We start from the raw sequence: 6,388 nt of genomic DNA, 5'->3' as shown, positions 1-6,388 counted from the left end.
GAAAATTAAATTAAATTATTGGGTTTAACATGCAAAACCACTTTCTGATTATGAGGCACGCCGTAGTAGAGGACTCCGGAAATTTCGACCACAGGGGATTCCTTAAAGTGCACCTAAATCTAAGTCGCCCCCATCGTCTAAATCTAAGTCGCCCCCATTTCGCCCCCATCGAAATGCGGCCGCCGCGGCCGGGATTCGATCCCGCGACCTCGTGTTCAGCAGCCCAACACCATAGCCACTGAGCAACCACGGCGGGTTCGAATAGTTGAAGAATTGCTCACTGACGGGATGGCTTTGGCTTTAAACGAGTATTTACAAGACTTCACAGTAGCAGACAGTTCATTTTCACAGCATGAGTGCCCTCAAACCACCAAGAGACTGGCGTCTCTCGGATGAGCCACGTGACAAGCGGATTCAGTTAAATGCGGAAGGGGGCTATATGTGTTTTGTGCTTATTAAGTGGCCCAAATACTCATCAGTGAAAAAAGTATCTAAAGCCATGTGAAAGCTTTAATACCCGAAGGTAAAATCAAGAAATCTTTCCCTGATGAAAGGTCAGTTGCGAAGCTAAGACATAAGATAAAATGACAGAATATATAACAATTTCTGGACACAACTTATGACTAGAATTATTAGCGTAAACGAATGTAACTCCGCAACGCAATAGTTTGATTACTTTTCAAAGCACGCCTTAATACCACTGGCTTCATTTATTTCTAGGTTGCTGAATAAATGATTATACAGTAATAAATTACCAGGCGCAGAAATAAACAACCATACTAACAAAAAATCAATAAATAAATGAGACACAGCCACCTCTCAAAAGCGCGAATGGACATGAGAGCAAGTAGGAACAGCGTGGGTTGCGTTATTGAGCAGCTAATGCAGCATATGCCGAATAAAATTAATAAGGAAAATGCGCTACATAGACAGCGGAGTTTTACAAATAGCGCAACCAAGCGTATTTGTGTACCCAAGGTAAGAATCTTTCATCGTGCCTTATACTTCGCTGTCGCTAATGCAGCTTCCTCTTTCGATGAAACGGCATCCACCTTCCCCTCCTTCTTTTATTCTTCTTTTTTTAGTCCGAGTCTGGGCGTAAGAGTTGCTGCCCATGACTGTAATTGATTCTGATTTCGAGTGAATCCAGCTTGGCCTCAATTCAGTTACTGAGTGAATTATACGTATACAGGGTGTCCCAGCTAACTTTACCCAGAGTTTAAAAATATTCCGATTCAACCTAGGACGACGCGCCCAAATTCATGTTGCTGGAAATTGTATCTAGTAAGTCACACTAGTTTTTTGTATTCTGCTTAATTTCATAATTAGTCAAGGTTGTTTAACTAACTTCTGAAGTAACGAAGTTAGGCAAAAAATTCCGGTTAGAAAGTTGTAGAGCGGTTTGCAAAGCGTTTCGATGAAGAGTTTATAATTTTCCATCTATTAAGCAATAGTTTTTTTACGATTACATTAGATGCCCGCGAAATACATAAAATGCCGTGACATGCCCGCCTGCGTGCCGTGATTGCAGCGCTCGCAAACGTTCCCCGTATAAACGAAAATGCTCCAAATTTATTTTAGAAGTCGCATTAGACCCGTAAATAGATACACATAGCCACTTTTCTATTATAACAGAGAATATAATGAAAACATGCGATTTAATGTCCCAAACACGAGCTATAAACACGCTAGAGGTCAGGTGAGTTCCAAATGATGTCGGCGACTTGTCTTATAGAAAGCGTGCACCAAAATTTAGGTGCACAAGCGCTATTTGTTTTTTCATGACAATTCCTTCGCATTGCAGTCAACATACTCGGGTGTCTAAACTACGACGTCATGCCCGCGATCAAAACGGCTCAGCCAGAGATCGACTGATTTAGTTATTAGAATACATGGATACGGGCATTGCCGTAGCCGGGATATTACATAATGAACAGACACGAAGTATGCTCCAGAAACATGAATGAACGTTAGAAAAAAAAAATGTGGCGTTGTATTAAAAAGGTACTCAACCTCCCGTGTTATTCTTCGAAAAATGCAATATAAGAGTCGTGAGAACTAGGAACTATTTTGCATTATTTGCTCCTGGAACATAAGATTCAGGCACTCTTCTGAACTTAACGTTACAGCTATGCGTCGACGACGAAAGGAAAAAAAAAGAAGTTAGTCAGCGCCAGTGTGTGTCGTGTCTTTCTTTTTGTGGATCGTCTTAGGTGTTTGCGCTGTAACGTGAAGTTCAGAATTATGTACCAACTAGGCCCAAATGAAGTGTTACTAAGATTCAGACAGCTTGCTGCAGACCCTCAGTGGTGGCTTAGCGGCTGTGGTGATGCGCTGCTAAGCACGAGGTCGCGGGATCAAATCCCGGCCGCGGCGGCAGCACTTAGATGGGGGCGAAGTGAAAAATTGCCCGTGTCCGGTGCATAAAGGGGGCACGTTAACGATTTTCAGGTGGTCGAAACTGCCGGAGACGGCGTGTTTTATACTGAAATCGGGGTTTTGGCCCGTAAAACTCCCAAATTTTTTTTTAGCTTACTACAGCGACGATAGCGCCATTTGCGAAGGAACCTGATAACGCGTTGGTAGTAAAACATCGGCTACGATTTAATGAGGCACAAGGAGTCGGAATGACTTACTCGGCACGACGTTGTACACCACGACGGAGGCGAGCTCAGAGAAGGCGGCGACTCCTCCGGCGATGTCCGTTGTAACCAAAGCGTTCAGAAGGCACTGTCGTTGTATAAAAATATATTTCGCGAAAATTTACTGTGTTGATGTTCGCTGCCTTAAATTATTATTCATTTAGTAAGTTAGTTCAATGTTTAATAAAAAGCGCACGAAGACCCTATCTACGCAGAGGACCAATGAGGAGATCGCATCAATATACGAGAGCTAAGCCACTCTAAAGACAACAAAAGGATGAGGCCATAAAAGCGAAGTTGAATAAAGCAGATAAGGCTGTGTACAATATGCCTAGACCAGTTTGGATGTGTTACGAATAAAAGAAGTATCGTAAAACAGTTCGATCAAGATTACAGGCATAGAAAGAGGTATCGAATACAAATAGCTGTAAACACACGACGGAGCATAAAAAAGGAGATACTGAGAATTATTTCGCGGCAAGATACACACCCTAATATGAAATGAAACAAACATGCATCTGCTGTATGGACTATAATATAAACTGTATTACAAAGAGGAAACATAGCGACAGTGCAGTCCACATTCATTAAAGAACAATTCCTGAAACTGGCTTGAATAAGCGGACATCGATTTCTGCCATGTAATATCCTCCTCGTTCCATGGGTACCCAAATGGGTACCTCTTTTTTTAATTTGACAACGATTTGCAGAACGGAATACTCGCTTTGAGACCCATATTACACGTTTGGGTACATTGTATTTTCCGCTTTGTTCAAGAGATGGCGCTCTAAGTCTTGCCGCGACTGCCGCATCTCCAGTCAAACATGGCTTCCCACAGCCCCCACGCGCGTTTTCGTCCCCGCGTTAAGTAAATTTTTCTTACGCTGCCTTGCGGCCTTCCCCCTAAACTTTGTACCTGTGATAACAATGAAGGCACACTACAGACCTTGCTGGTACATGTTTAGTACGAGTATTGCACGAAGTATTGATACTAGGTGTGCGTGAAGTTTCAGGTACCCAATTGGGTACTTGGGGATTCAATTGTTCTGTGGTGATTTACAGGAAAGTACCTCACGGACGAAGAAATCTAGGCTCTTTTGGAGCAGAGTGATGCGGATTTGTCAGACTGTGATGAACTAGAGTGCATCGACAACTCCGCACAAAGTTTGGACGAATCCGACGGAGTAAAGCAACTCTGACGATAGTGACGATCAACCGAACCAGCCTTGAACTGCAGACTGCATGTGGAAAACTAAAACGTAAGCGTAATTATTTTCAAATGTTTACATTTTAGCGCTTGCATAATAAATTCAAAATAGACATCTCCCTTAGTTAAATAAACGAAAGAAAATCTTCATAGCAATTTTTTTTCAGGTTCAAAAGTGTGAACATCGCTGAAGTTGCAGCTGATATCAGTGGGCGAGAGCCAAATTCTCCTTACAAGTACTTTTCGGCGTACTTCCCTGAAGACTTTTGGAATGAATGTGCATTACAGACTAATCTGTACTCTGTTCAAGAGAGACGTGGTAGATCCGTAAAGACAAAGGCAAAAGAGCTGCGGACCTTAGCAGGCGTTCATATTTTAATGGGCGTCCTGAAGATACACCGAGTACGCATCTACTGGTCGCGCCAGCTCGGTGTAGAGGCAACCACGAATGCAATGCAGCTAGACAGGTTCTTTGAACTTCGAAACCACCTACACTTTGTTGACAGGCTGTCTGTCTGTAACTGGTCAAGAAAAATAAGAAAATAAGCTTTTCCTCGCAAAGCCACTATCGAGTTTTTCAGAAAAGCATGCCTAGAGCTTCCCCGTTCAAGAGAGCTCTGCGTGGATGAACAAATGATCCCGTTCGCGTGAAGGTGCCCAATGCGACAGTGTCCCAAGCAAACCAAACCCTGTCGGGCTAAAGAATTTTGTGTTGGCAGCATCGGACGGCTTGGTTTTGGATTTTGCCATTTCCGTCGGAAAAGGAACTGTTCCTGATGAAGGCTTGAAGGAACTGGGCCTTGGGGGAGCCGTTGTAAAAAAACTTATAATACAGTGAATCGAGATGTTACATCTTTTCTCTACCCGGATAGATATTTCACGGGAATGGAGCTTGCTGACTTCTTGCTCAGGAAGAACTTATATCTCACTAGGACCATCATGTCAAACCGCACCGGTGGCCAGGCAGTACGAATGCCTAACGACAAGAACATGAAATGTGGAGAATCTCACTGCAGAGTACGCAGTGACGACAAGCTGTGTATTGTAAAATGGAAAGACAACGAGTCAGTCATTTTGTTGTCGTCTGCCTTTGGGACTGAGCCAGAAGGCAAGTGCCGAAGATGGTAGAAAGAAGATAGGAGTCGATGTCACTCAGCTCAACGGTGTAGCGAAATTATTATAGGATCATGGTGAGCAGTAAGAAGTAGACTGTGCGCGTTTTCACCCATCTTTTGGACAGGACCTGCAGCAACAGTTGGGTGCAGTACATGAGGGACTGCGAAAAGCCCACGCTACCAAAGAGGGATCGGCTAGATTTACTGAGCTTCAGAACAAGCGTTGCTCATGTGCTATTAAATGGAGACCTTCGCAATTCAAAGCAGTCTAATTTCGGCGCAGAAAGCGATCAAGAGTCTACAGCTCCCAAGAGAGCCAAGGTCATTCCTCTACCGCCAGACGAGGGGCGCTACGACAGGACTGCCCGCTTTCCAGAACATAAATAGCTGAAGTTCCAGGTGAAGTGTCGGAACCCACAGGGCAAAGGGTAGTTGCGAGTAAAGTGCCGTAAATGTAACGTGTCTATTTGCCTGCAAAGTAGGAATTGTTTCCTGGAGTTCCATACGGCCAAAGTCCCAGAGTACCCACTTGGGTACCAACAAACAAACTACCTTTCCTTCAGATTTTTCCACCCGCAACATTTCTTATCAGTTGTTTTGTTGTATTTTGCGTTCAATAAACAAGTTTTATCAAAATTGTTCTATACTTGATGTCTCAGGACTGAAGAAGATACAAAATAGAGCGTCGAAGTTTACTGCCAGCATCAAAACTTCATACAACGATACAGAATTGAATTACCGAACTCATTATTGCGTTAACACTCAATATAAAATATTTTACTTTTGCGTTGCATTAGTTTTTTTATAGCACGCAGTGTCACATGCAGTGTATACGAAAGACACGGGGTATTCTTGGAGCTTTGGAGTGATAGGAAACTATGAAGTGTTCCGGAAGGTTGACCGCGCTCTGAAAATTTCTAGGAGACTTTGTCCTTGCCTTTAAACTGTATTGCACTTTGCCTTTAAAGAGACCCAGCGTAAGTAGGTTGTTACTGTTTACTTCAGTGTTTTGTGCGTGCGAAGGGGAGGGGTGTAGAGGCAAATCAAGATAGCCAAACGTAAGATAACTATCTTGTGCGAACTATGCTGAAGTGAAACGTGCCGCTCGTAATAAAGATGTATATGCCGAAACAGGGCGGCACAGCAGGTTGTATAGATCGAGACACGCATCTGCACTTCATAATTATCTTGAAATGCCTCTTGCTCTGCTCCAATAACGCAGTGGAAGTGCTATGATGGTGGCTGTGTGGTCGCGGAAATCCTTTAGGTGGAGAGAGAGAGAGCAAGGACAGGAAGGACAGGGAGGTCAACCAGACGAGCACCCGGTTTGCTACCCTACACTGGGGGTGGGGGAAAGGGTATAGAAAGAGGAAATAAAGGAGGAGAGTAAGCACTGAGTGCGTGTGGGAGGGACACTATACACA

General features: G+C 43.7%; 1 pseudogene; it reads left to right on the top strand.

Moving 5' to 3' along the window:
- Positions 1-352: 352 nt before the first annotated feature.
- Positions 353-5,351, top strand: LOC139049269 (uncharacterized; annotated as a pseudogene).
- The last annotated feature ends 1,037 nt before the right edge of the window (positions 5,352-6,388 follow it).

This window comes from Dermacentor albipictus, chromosome 8, assembly GCF_038994185.2.
Source record: "Dermacentor albipictus isolate Rhodes 1998 colony chromosome 8, USDA_Dalb.pri_finalv2, whole genome shotgun sequence".
Taxonomy (NCBI): domain Eukaryota; kingdom Metazoa; phylum Arthropoda; class Arachnida; order Ixodida; family Ixodidae; genus Dermacentor; species Dermacentor albipictus.
The sequence above is the reverse complement of the archived record's forward strand: the minus strand, read 5'-3'. Positions and strand labels throughout refer to the sequence as shown.